Source organism: Monodon monoceros, unplaced genomic scaffold (assembly GCF_005190385.1).
Source record: "Monodon monoceros isolate NGI ecotype Baffin Bay Population unplaced genomic scaffold, NGI_Narwhal_1 Super_Scaffold_14, whole genome shotgun sequence".
NCBI lineage: Eukaryota > Metazoa > Chordata > Mammalia > Artiodactyla > Monodontidae > Monodon > Monodon monoceros.
The window spans coordinates 16,432,032-16,445,447 of record NW_021703770.1 but is presented as its reverse complement, the minus strand read 5'-3'; the positions used below and the strand labels follow the sequence as shown (position 1 = coordinate 16,445,447).

Below are 13,416 nucleotides of genomic sequence, written 5' to 3'. Positions count from 1 at the left end.
ACTCAGCCTTAAAAAGAATGTAATAATGCCATTTGCAGCAACATGGATGGACCTAGAGATTATCGTACTAAGAAAAACAAATATCATATATCACTTATGTGTGGAATCTAAAAAATGATACAAATCAGCTTATTTACAAAACCGAAACAGACACACAGACAGAAAACAAACTTATTGTTACCAAAGGGGAAAAGCAGGAGGTGGGATGGGGTGGGATGGGCGGGATAAATTAGGAGTTTGGGATGAACAGATACACACTACTGTATATAAAATAGACAAACCACAAGGACCTACTGTACAGCACGGGGAACTATGTTCAATATCCTGTAATAACCTATAATGGAAAATAATTTGAAAAAGAATATATATATGTATATGTGTAACTGAATCACTTTGCTGTACACCTGAAACAAACACAACATTATAAATCAACTCTACTTCAACAAAAAAATAAGATAGTGCATTACTCTAGGGATACCAGCTCCAGGCCTGAAAGTCTGGGTAAAAGCAGTGTTTCCTGGGACTTGGAGACGGAGAAGGCTGTGCTGAGGGAGCTGCCAGAGAGGTGCTGAGACCTCCGTGAGAGATATTGCCAGCCCTTGGCAACAACTGGGGGCCTGGGAAATGAACAGAGTAGCTTCCCTCCCTCCCTCTTGCTTTCTCTCCCTCCAATTCCTTCAGAATTCTCTAGTGGCCAAACCCAACTTGAAGCCATTTGGTAAGAGAGTCCATTAAGGTCACAGGAAGTGATCTGGGGAGCAGAGTAGAGAGAGATGGAGAGTGGATCTGGGAGAAAATGGAACATGCCCAGCATGCTCAGTAAGCGTATTTCCTCTCTTTTTCTCTTTCGGAGACTGTAAACAAGAAAGTGTCTTTCCCTTGGAAGAATAAGCATACAGTAGAGCTGCCACTAGCCTCTGAAAGACTGTGCCTTATATGTGAGGTCTATAGATTATGACGCATCACAGACATAGCTCTGGAGTTGGAAACAAACACATATTAATCTTTATTTAAAGGACAATGGGAGAAGCACAGATGGTCTAGTGGTTGATTCTGCAAGAGAGTGAATGATGCAAAGAATCTGATATTCTGGTCAGACAAAAACAGGAGCTCTTGTTTCAATAGTGGCTTTTCAAGTTTGCCTCTTGGCATGAAGCTAACTCTGGCAGAGGGTATCGTGTAAACAGGGCACATCCTACTTGTTGGATACATTTTCACCCTCTAGCCCATGACCCACAGTTAGCTGACAAAGCTGATGGCAAGGCATCTTTTCAGAGAATGTGTTATGGACCACTTAGATCTTTTCAAAATTTGTAAATGAGTTGAAGGTCACCTTTGGAAAAGAGTGCTTTGTCATCACTGGTGGTGCAGGAGATCTTTGATTCACTCCACTCGTAAGTCTTCTGACCTTCGGGTAAATAACTCTTCTCCTGTCAACACATAAATAAATAAATAATCCTTCTCCTTTACCTCTCATAGTGTGCTCAATGGTGGCCCCCCAAAAGATATATCCATGTCTTAATCCCCAGAACCTGGGCAGGTTACCTTATTTGGCAAAAGGGCCTTTGTAGATGTAATTAAGGTAAAAGATACTGAGATGAGAAGATCATTCTGGATTATCTGGGTGGGCCCTACATCCAATGCTGAGTATCCTTATAGGAGATATGCAGAGGGCAGGCACAATGAGAAGTCTATGTAAAGATGGAGGAAGAGATTTGTGTGATATGTTGGCCACAAGCTGAGAATGCCAGCAATCACTGGAAGCTGGAAGAGACATGGAATGGATCCTCCCTTAGAGCCTTTGGAGGGAGTATGACCCCTGGTTGTGGACTTCTGGCCTCCAGCATTGTGACAGAATAAATTTCCATTTTTGGAAGCCAACAAGTTTGTGGTATTTGTTACAGTAGCCCTGGAAACAAATACATTTCTTGTGAAACCATCTGTGCTGACACCTTGATTACTAAGCAGATTGAGTCTTAGCAGCCCGGAGAATTACAGAAATAGTGCATACAGCGAACATCTTAGAATATATATTTCTGACGATTATGAGAAGCCATCTCAAATCCAGGGAAGTTGTGCTATCTAAATTACACCTTAAGCACTTGCAATGAAACATCATTAAGTTGAAAGAGAGGCAGAAGAAAGAGCATTGGAGGAAGGAATCAAGTGTCCTGGATTCTATTACTGGCTTTATTATTCACTGGCTATTTGATCTTTGAAAAGTCATTCAAATAGTCCAAGCCTAGATTTTCTTATCTCTAAAATACTTGTCCCACCTACTTTACAGTGTTGGCAAGAAGGTTAAATTATACAAGGTGCTCTGAAATAGTAAAGTGCTATCCACTAAACTGAAAAGTAGTATATGATACACTTACTTGTTCATAATATAAATACGATATGTAGTTGCTCAGCTAAATTAGATCCTATAACTCAGAATTTGCCATGATTGGGAAAAGGGATACATAGGAGTCAGGAAATCACGGTTTTTGTCTTGGCTCTAAAGAGCCAAGTAATCTTGAACAAAGTATTGAACCTTTTAGAGACACAGTTTTCATAATTGTTAAGTGAAGGAGTTTGACTGGATGATCTCTAACGTTGCTCCCATGTCTCTCATTCTATAGAATTTTAAGAAAATTATGATTAGCAGGATGGTTCTCTCCCTTGGTGAATTTGTTTCTTCTCATGGATTAAATTTTCACTAAATTCTGTCAATCCTGAACTTGTCTGCTGAGCTTCAGATTTATATAAACAAGGACCTGGATGTCACACATAATATCAGCTGAGAAACTCTGAATGTAAAGGAAAGGAAAAACAAAATTTACTTACACAAGAAAAAAAAGAAAGAAAGAAGAAAAAGGAAAATAGAGCTCATTGGCTCACTTAATTGGAAAGTCTATGAATAGACCTAGTTTTAGCTACAGCTAGATTTATGGCTTAAATAATGTCATCTAGATTTACTTTCTTTCCATCTCTCAGTTCTGTTTTGCACAGGGCGGGCTGGCTCCATTCTGAAACTTCACATGGTGTAATAGTGCTGTTGCATTATCTCTTAATTACAAGTATCAAGGAAAAATAAAAGTATTTTCCCAGATGCATAACAAGAATCTCTTTGCATCTCATTGGCTCTGATTGGCTAAAATGTCCATCTCTGAACCAGTCACCATGTTAAGAAGAAATTCAGTGTGCTGGCTGGCTTAGATCTGGGTCATGTGATTCATTGCTAAACCAGAGATATAGTCCCATTGTACCAGGGCCAGTTGATTATAACATTCCAGTAATTTTCTTAGTTGGTTGTTAAACTGTTGGGAGCATTAAATTGGAAAAGGTGGGAGTATTCACACTACAAACTAGGGCTTTATTTGTTTACTTATTTTGGAGAGATCATTTACCAGCACATCACTGGGTACGGCCCTGTCCAAGCAGAGTGGGTGAGGACAGAATCACCTTGTAAAAATGAGGCTGTTAACAAAATAAGACAAAAATAAATGCTGCAGTGGCAAGAAAAAAAAACAAAAATAAAAACCTACCACTATTCATTCACTAAAACTAGAAGCTCAAACTCAAAATATCTAATGCTGAATTTTCTTTTTCTCCTCAATCTGCTTTGTCTCATGGATTTTCCATCTTGATTGGTAACCATTACTCCAATCAGACACTCAAGTCTAAAATATGACATTTAATTTTTGAATGCTTTTATTTCTTTCATAACACAATTTTGCCTCCTTAGCATTTTTTAAACCCATCTCATCCTCTATTGCTACAAGTCACTTAGACTTGTTTGATCTCTCTTTGGGATATTTCAGGATTCTTCTAATTTGTCTGCAGACCTTCAGTCTTACGTTTCTCAAATCTATCCAGTGTATCACCAGCAGGGTGATCTATCTAAAGTATGCCTGACCCAATTATTACTTCTTCCTAAATTTCTTTCCATTGCATAATAGATAAGGTCTGTGATGGCTTTCAACATGTTCACAAATTCTTCTCCCTTTAAGAGGTGGAGCTTAATTCTCTGGCTTTGAGTATGGGCTCAATGAATAGAATATAACAGAAGTGATGGTGTGTGGCTTCCATGACTAGGTCATAAAAGGAGTTGCAGTTTCTTCCTTGCCCTCTCTCTTGGATGACCCACTCTAGGGGAAGCCAGCTATCATTTTGTGAGAACACTCAAGCAGCACTGTGGAGGGGTCCATGTAGCAAAAAACTGAGGCCTCCTGCCAGCAACTATCTTGGAAGCGGAAGAGTTTAAACGACTGCAGTGCAGTCTGCTGTGGTGACTGCAGCCTCATGAGAGATTCTGACCCAGAACCGCCTAGGTCACTCCTGAATTCCTGACCCACTGGAGCTGGGAGAAACCAACTGATTATTATCTTAAGCTGTTAAATTTTGAGCGCAGCAACAGGTCATTTGGTCTCAGCTTAACACTTTATTTTTCCTCCATCACTGAACTTACACTTTACAAAACCATATGGGTTTGTCTTCCTCATTATAGTCCGAGCTTCCTGAGGGCAGGTACTGTAATTCCGAGCTCACCGCTGTATCCCTGAGTGGTAGGTTGTATTGCTGTTTCACAAAGATGGCTGCAACAATATCTCCTATTTCAAGTACTCTTCTAGAACCTTGTCACTTCCCCATCCAGAGGTGGATTCCCTGTCTCCTCCCTTTGAAACTGGATGGATCTTTGTGACTGTCTCAAACAGTAGAGCTGAAGGGGATGATATGTTATTTCCAAAGGCAGGTCATAAAAATGCCACGCACGTTTGCGTCTCTCCTTTAGACCCTTGCTGTTGGAATCCAACTACTGTGCTGTGGGGAAACTCAAGCAATCTGTAGAAATGCCCACAGGGAGAGGAAGCATGAGCCCCAGCTCACAGTGGGAGCCGAGCTCCCAGGCGACAGCCGGTGCTAACTAGCCATGGGAGTGAACCATCCTGGAAGTCAATCTTCCAGCCCCTAGTTGAGTCCACCAAGCCAATGCCACGTGGATCAGAGATGAGCTGCCCCTGCTGAGCTCTGCTCAAATTGTAGCTTTGTGAGGAAGATAAATGATTGTGATTGTTTTAAGCCACTAAGTTTTAGGATAATCTGCTGTGCAGTAGTATGTAACGGGAACGTCCAGCACAGTATCTGTGACATCACAGGCATTTGACAAGCATTTGTAAACTGACTGAAGATCCTAGTTTCCTTATACAGCTACTTTCTGGGCACATTAGTACATGTGTCCTTATTTAAACAAATCTTGAACTCATCTGACTCAAGATTTGTGTTCAAGCTGTTCCTTCTGCTATGAATTGCCTCCCTACTTTCCTTGTACATTTACCTGCTCAAGTCTTATGCTTCTGAAAAAATGCTGTTGAAACTTGCTTTCCTCCCTTCCTTGCATCCTTTTAATAACTATGTCGTGAATGTCTACTATAAGCCCAGGATATCATATGGAGCAATAGAGGCAAAATCCCCATCCTCTTGGAGTTTCACATTTCAATGGGGATCCAGTCAACAAATAAATATGTCATTAAAAATTATAGAGTGTGATTAGCACCTTAAAGGAATTAAACAGTGTGCAGTAATAGAAAAAAACGGGGCTGGTGGAAGGGGCAGAAGGAATGGGGTCTTATTTTAAATGAAGTGTCTCAGGAAGATCTCTCTAAGGAGGCGATACTTGAGATCTGAACAATAAGACGGAACAAGTCTGGAAGAAAAGACCATGGCATCCCGGGCAGAGAAAACAGCAAGTGCAAAGCCATGAGATGAGATCAAAAATGTTTTCTGTTGGATAAAATAAAGGAGGCATTTACGGCTGCAGGATGATGAGTGGAGAGAAGACATTGACTAGATGAAGTGGGAGAAATGAGCAGACACCAGACCATGTATACGTAGAGTCACGGAAAGGAAGTTAGATTTAATTCTAAATACAAATGATATTTACTGGAGGACTTTAAAGTGGGGGAGTGCCACAGTCGGATTTGCATTTTAAGCTTACCCTTGCTGTTGTGCAGAGAATAGATTTTAGGTTGGCAGGAAGGGTTGCAGGGAGATCAGTAGGGAAACCAAACTGAACACGAGATGGTGGTACTTTGGGTTAGGGTGGTAGCAGCAGATAGATAGATAAAAATGATGTATTGGGATAAAATTCGTGGCTATAACTTATAGGACTTGTTGGGGACTCAGATACAAGGGCTGAAAGGAAAAGAGGATTTCCGGCTTTGGTGAAGGGTTTGTACTTTATTGTAAAGCAGTAAGGAGCCATGGGAGGATTAGCAGGGCAGCGTATGCTCACTTTCTTTCTTCAAGAAGCCTCTCTAGATGCCTCCTGATAGAATTAATCTCTCTCTTTTCTGGGTATTTATTCATAGTTTTGATTCTCACAGGGAATGTAGCATAAGGTATGGATTAAAAGCATAAGGAATTTTGGGGGCTGAATTGATGTGAGTTGATCTGGGTTCCACCACTACTTTATGTGAAGTGTAAGACTTGGAGAAGCCCATTCATCTCTGTGGCCTCAACTTCTCCAAATGTGGGTAGCATCTATGTTACAGGCTTGTTGGGTTCATTAAATGAAACCCTGGAGGAGAAAGATATGCTTCAGAAAGGATAGGGAGAAGACCTAGCTTTACATTAACTTCAAATTCACTTAATAACTAACTCTATCTGACATTTGTGGAGCACCTACCCTGTGCCTGATACTAGGTGTTTTACTCTTCATAACAACCTTGTGATTTAGCTACTTTTGTCATCCTCCTTTACAAACAGGCACAAAGAGCTTAAAAATGTACCCAAGGTCCTGCTGTAACACTTAACTTGTATAGATTTGTCTTTCTATATCCCTATTTCTCCCCATTTCTCTCAGATAACAGGGAGTGTGTGTGTGTTGCTCACAACCTTCTTCCTCATCTCTGACACATGGCAGAAAGTAACTTCATGTATGCTGAGTGAGTGAACTTTCAGGCATTGACTCACATGTCAAAGTTGACAAGACAGAGGTCAGAATTATGGGGTCTTGACAAGACAAAAGTCAGAGTTATGGGGTACTGGCTTTACTTGAGTGGGTCCACCCAGCTGAGCTGGGGAGAGTCCTGAGCCAGACTAGCTTGGAAAGCTGGTCAGATCCATGATGAGATCAGATCCTCAGGTGGTCAGATCAGATCCCCCCTGCTGCCTCGTCTGCAGTACAATGATAATGTGCCTAATTTACTTGTGCTGTTTGGTTTCAGAAGTGTAGCAATGGCACAATACAACCTTTATTAACAAGACTACTGAGGGAATGGCGTATTCCGACTACTCAGGCAGAGATGAAAGCTCCTTTGTTTAAACCCTTTTGAAAAATCTCTATAAGATGTAGTGGCTGCTGTTTCGCCTTGGGAAGGACTGTGCAGTGAATATGGTTTGTGTCTTGAAGTTGAAAAGCTGCTGACCCTCCTGTCTTACAGTGGTCTCTGTGCTTTATTCTAAATATGATTATTTTGGAGAGGAGAAGGTGGGAGGAGATTGGGCTAAACATATTCTTAGATGAGGCACTACCTTGAGATGCTCATTTTAAAATAACATAATGATATGGGCTTATGTTCCTTCAGAATTGACATTGTCCCTTAAAAAAATAGAGTGATGGAAAAAGGGAAATTTTTTTTTTACATCTTTATTGGAGTATAATTGCTTTACAATGGTGTGTTAGTTTCTGCTTTATAACAAACTGAATCAGCTATACATATATATATATCCCCATATCTCCTCCCTCTTGCGTCTCCCTCCCACCCTCCCTATCCCACCCCTCTAGGTGGTCACAAAGCACTGAGCTGATCTCCCTGTGCTATGCGGCTGCTTCCCACTAGCTATCTACCTTACGTTTGGTGGTGTATATATGTCCATGCCTCTCTCTCGCTTTGTCACAGCTTACCCTTCCCCCTCCCCATATCCTCAAGCCCATTCTCTAGTAGGTCTGTGTCTTTATTCCTGTCTTACCCCTAGGTTCTTCGTGACATTTATTTTTCTTAAATTCCATATATATGTGTTAGCATACGGTATTTGTTTTTCTCTTTCTGACTTACTTCACTCTGTATGACAGACTCTAGGTCTATCCACCTCATTACAAATAGCTCAATTTCATTTCTGAAAAAGGGAAAATTAATGAAAGATTCTGTTCCAAGTCTTTAAGTCTTCCTGTAAATATCAGCTTAATTTCTCCCATAAGAAGACTGTAAAACGATGTTTACTTATCAGAACTGGGCTTGCTCTGTGTGGTTTAGTATATGTAACATTTTCCCCCTGGTCTGCAGAGTACAAAAGAAGACAAAGTGGGTAGTCACAGATGAGGGAAGAGTCGAGAAGGGACTGTTTTATATCCTTTAAAGGGGGTCTTGAGTGCCCTGCGATAGAAGGGGACAAGATGTGATTTTAGCAGGCACTGAGAAGGTCCTTCTGCCAAAAATAGACCCACCTGCTTGTGGATGTGTGGCATTCCTTTGACTGGGGACAATGCCAGAGAGGCCAGCTGTTCCCTCAGATACTCCTCCCACAGTCTGGCTGAGACCTGAAATTCCAGCCTTGAACTTAAGGCTAAATTTTCCTCCACAATCTACCGTAAAGCATGTGCTTCTCACTTCCTCCCCTTCCTTCTCACTCGAAAACAAAGGTGTTACCAGCTATTTACACCGAAGTATGAACTATATATATTTGTGCAAAGAACAGAAATTATGGAAGTGGGAGAATCCTTGGTTCCCTCCTCCCCCCTTAACTCTGTGACTTTTGGTCAAGTCCTTAACTACTTATGCAGTAGTTCCTTTTTCTATAAAATAAGACGAAGCCAGACCAACTGGACTCTTGGGAGGGCAAAATAAGACAAATGTAGAGAACCAATTAGCAAAAGGCTAGAAACAACCCAAATGTCTATCGAAGGGAAGCTAGTTAAATAAACTTTGGAGCATCCGCACAATGCCATATTATGTAGCTGTGAAAAGGAATCAGGAAGACCTCTACGTCCTAATGTAGAGTGACGGCTGAGACATATTGTTAAGTAACAAAAACAAAATGCATCACATGTATGTTTGCACAATGCTATAGTTTAGATAAGAAAGGAGGAGACATAGGAAATACATACTTATTTATAATTTCAGTAGCTGGATAAACCAAAAATTAATTAAAAAATGGGATGGAGGGAACAAGGAATTAGAGGATATGGAGGGGACATAGACTTCTCTATGAAATTTATTTTGTTTTTTTGACTTTGGAATCATGTAAATATTTTACATAATTAAAAACAAAGTTAAATCAAAGAGAAAAGCAACCAAGACACAACAAGCCCTAAAACTTTAAAATAAACTGGAAAAAAGTGAACTTAACTTTATATCAATTCTGTGGCATAACCATCTCAAGAATTATTTCAACTGATTTTAAAAGACATATTTCGATTTTACATTCCTAGGGAGATATATCCTAAGGACAAAAAAAATGTATAAAGATCTCTTACATAAATGAACTTTTCTATGAAACAGATACAGACTCACAGACATAGAGAACAGACTTGTGGTTGCCAAGGGGGAGGTGAGGTGAGGGAGGGATGGATTGGGAGTTTGGGGTTAGTAGATGAAAACTATTATATAGAGAATGGATAAACAACAAGGTCCTACTGTATAGCACAGGGAACTATATTCAATATCTTGTGATAACCATAATGGAAAAGAATATGGAAGAATGTATATGTATATATAACTGATCACTTTGCTGTACAGTAGAAATTAACACAACATTGTAAAGCAACTATACTTCAATAAAATAAATTTTAAAAAAGATCTTTTAGATTGAATTCTTTCAGCTAGTTGTTAGTGGTAATATTCACATTATTATTTTAAATACCATTATATAGAGAGCAAGATAAAGCAACGAAGAAATTAAGTTAATACACTTAGGAGATAAGGTTTTCAGAGTAAAAAAAGACAAAATAAAAGAATTGAAGTAAAAGTTCTGTAATCTTTGATTTGAATTAGAAATATCAGTATTTATGATTTATTTTTCTCTTTCTAAAAACTACAAATTTCCTAGTCCTGTCCACTGAAAAGGCCTAGAAGCATGACCAACTCAGTTTAAATGATCACTCTGGGTATCCAGAATGTAAAATCTAAGTACCACTTCCATCTTTAAGGGAACAGGGCTCCTTAGAAAAATGCCTAATTTTACTTCTGGGGAAGAAAGTGTTTGAGATGAATTAGGGGTATATTATTATGCCCCAGAGCAAGATTATATGAGCCAACTTGAAGGATTTCCCACTGGCCGAATTTGGGAAGAATGTAAAAACAAATAATGATTACAGCACTGTGAAACACATCAAGTATGTAAAATCAACAAGTTAGTTTGGAGGTTGTGTGGGCACCAGCTCACTATTCTGAAAATAGACAAATAGACGGTAAGAAAGAAGCATCTACCCCGCCTCTTTTGTTTCAGGTAATTCAACAATTGTTGAGAGAACATTCTTTATTGGATAATTCTAGCTAATAAATGCAGGAGGAATGATAGGTTTAAAAAAATCTCCATTCTTGGTGGAGATCGTTCTGCAACATACAAATGTATCAATTCAACAGGCAGCCACCTTAAACTTACAGAATGTTATATGTCAATTAAATCTCTATAAAGCTGGACATTTTAAAAAAACCCTCCATTCTGATGACTCCATCGCAGTCATCAATGTCTGCCAAAACCATTAAGCGAAGACCTATGAGAAACTTTACGATGGAAGTGGCCATGTGATGCTCAAAACAAAACAAATAGCAAGCAGTTTTATTACTACAACAAACAAGGTTGTAGCACAGAAATGGCTGTCTCTACTGTAAACACAGACGTGAGCTGCCCAATCATCGTGGGTGGTGGTAGGGAAGAGTTGCAGGCTGTGGTCTCAGTTTGGCAGCGGGTAGGACCCACGTTTCTCCACCTCCCACTCTTCTGTTTCTTTCCGTCAGCAGAACCGGATGGAGAACCACCTATCGGAGGAGAGGGGCAGGTGCCTGCGCTGAATTCAGAGCCCTCAGCAGCTGGTGTTATCTCCTCTCACTTTGCCACGTCTTGCCCTGGAGGAGGAAAGAGTCTTGGTCTTGGACCCTGCATTTCTTTCTGCTTGTTTTTTACAGTCTTTCTTGAATTTGTTGCAATATTGCTTCTGTTTTATGTTTCGGTTTTTTGGCTGGGAGGCGTGTGGGATCTTAGCTCCGCGGACCAGGGATCCAACCCATAACCCCTGCTTCTAACATGCTGTCCTCGGGAGTATCAGGTGAGTTGATGGAATTCAAGTGTTTAGCACATCCGATGCCTGGAGAGCTTTCCCAAGGCCAGAGACAACTTGTGGATCTCTTCATTCAGAGAGAATAGGAGCCAGGAGTTGTGTCCTTGCTTCTACATAGGCTTTATTTGCATACTCCTTTCTCTCTCAGAGGGACGATTGTGATTGGTCAATTAGAGCAGAACGCTGGCTAAGAGAACTCAGCCCAAATCAGTGAAACAGCAGTTATCGATTTTGATCTTTTGGATAAATCACTTTTTCTCTTTTTACACTGGCTGTTTTTCTTCTTCAAGCAGGCCTTATTTTATTTCGTTCCAGCTTTACTTTTGAAAATGTCTCCCTTCTCCTCTTGTAACATCGTCGTTGGTTCCACTCAAAGGGAGCAAACTTAAGTCTTGTTAAGTCTATACATGTTAAAATGTTACTTAGGTAACATTTCACCAAATATATCCTTGAGTTACCTAAAATCATTACTTACCTAATCTTAAAGCAGATGCATGATCTACTGCAAGGCCATATTTGCTACAGTACTTTCTTTATACCTCCAGTATCACTTGAATAGTCAAAGGCCTGTGATACAGCAATGGAAGAACACTTTGACAGCATTCTGTTCTTCAGGGGATATTGTTCTATTGTTCTTTGGAATCCTCACATACTGAATACCCAGGGGCATTTTTTTCCAAATGGGCTATCAGATGGGGAACAATGGAGAAAAATGAAAATTGAAGCCTATTGAAAGACTATTTCGTGTGACTCACCTTCCACGCTTTACTTTCCCAAGTGTGGACCCGGCTCTGCTTTAAAAAAAATCAGTCCCAGCCTGGACTACGCAGTTATTTGCCAACTGCTGTCATCTACTGGTGATACGTAGTAGTGCAGGATGAAGTAAAGACCTGGGGTGATTTTCTGTTCCCTGGAATACGGGTAGACTTAGACTTACTGATTATATGATGTCATTTAAAGGGTGATAGGAAAGCTGCAAACTCCCTAAACACCATTTGTACCTACTGATTGGTGCCAGGTAGATCAACATTGGGCTTTGATTTTCTAGCTCTGCATTTTGAGCCCATTATCTTTGGGAAGAATAACCCTGTGTCAATGGGATGCTAACATATCTCCTAGGGGCTCATATCAGCTGAAGACAGTAAGTTTCCTTCATGGCAGGTGCTAGAGTAGGATCAATACCCACCAATTCCTGAGGAAACAACCTCAACAGTCCCAAATGTCACCAATATATTTTTCCTCTCTCTACTTTGGACAAATAATGTCACCTGCTATATCAGTAAACAAAGGATGTCATGACCATGAAGACATCAGCCCCTGAAGCTGCCCTGACTGCACTACATGGGCACCTACTACGTGCTAAGGACTTTGTGTATACCATCTCTAATCCTCCAAACAATTTTTATTCCACTTTAGTATGAAGACTCCAAAAACTCCGATTAAATGCATTGACTACAAACACAGTGTGTTATGTTGCATAGCTGTTATTTATCTTAGTTATGTTTATTTTACTAAAGAAGCCTGTCAGTTTCCTGCATTTAATGTCATTAATTGGGGGAAGGGGATCCAATTGCTCCCCCCACCCAACTTACCCAATTTTTTTCTTTTATTGAAGTCTAGTTCATTTACAATGTTGTGTTAGCTTAAGGTGTACAGCAAAGTGATTCAGTTATACATATGTATATATATATATTATTTTTCAGATTCTAAAAATATGGAACACTTCATGAACGTGCGTGTCATCTTTGCTCAGGGGCCATGCTAATCTTCTCTGTACTGTTCCAATTTCAGTATATGTGCTGCTGAAGCGAGCCTCTAACATATGTTCTTTCAATTAAACCTATCCCTTCTAAAAGAAATTCAAATACTATTTCCTCTCAGCTTAATGCTGATGTCTGGGTAGATCAGATATTTTCTTCAGATGATACTCTATGTCTTTTGTGGGGATCTTGCCCACTTTCCATGGGGAAAAAAGTGAAAGCTTGGCTCCTTTTTGAGTCCAGAGTGGGATAAGTACCTTAGTTTAGACTAGTATAAGACATAAATTAATATATTACATATATTATCTTGCCATAACCAAAGATTTCCAGTTTTCTCCTGGCTGAAATTCTTTAAAGTCAAATCCTTTTAAAGTGAAATCCTTTGGTTCCCCTTTG

At 39.9% G+C, this 13,416-nt stretch overlaps 1 non-coding gene across 1 annotated transcript; it reads right to left on the bottom strand.

The window, feature by feature from the left end:
• Window positions 1–12,968: 12,968 nt before the first annotated feature.
• Window positions 12,969–13,071, bottom strand: LOC114895717. Its single transcript, XR_003793618.1, has one exon. It is a non-coding gene; the product is annotated as a U6 spliceosomal RNA (small nuclear RNA).
• Window positions 13,072–13,416: the final 345 nt, after the last annotated feature.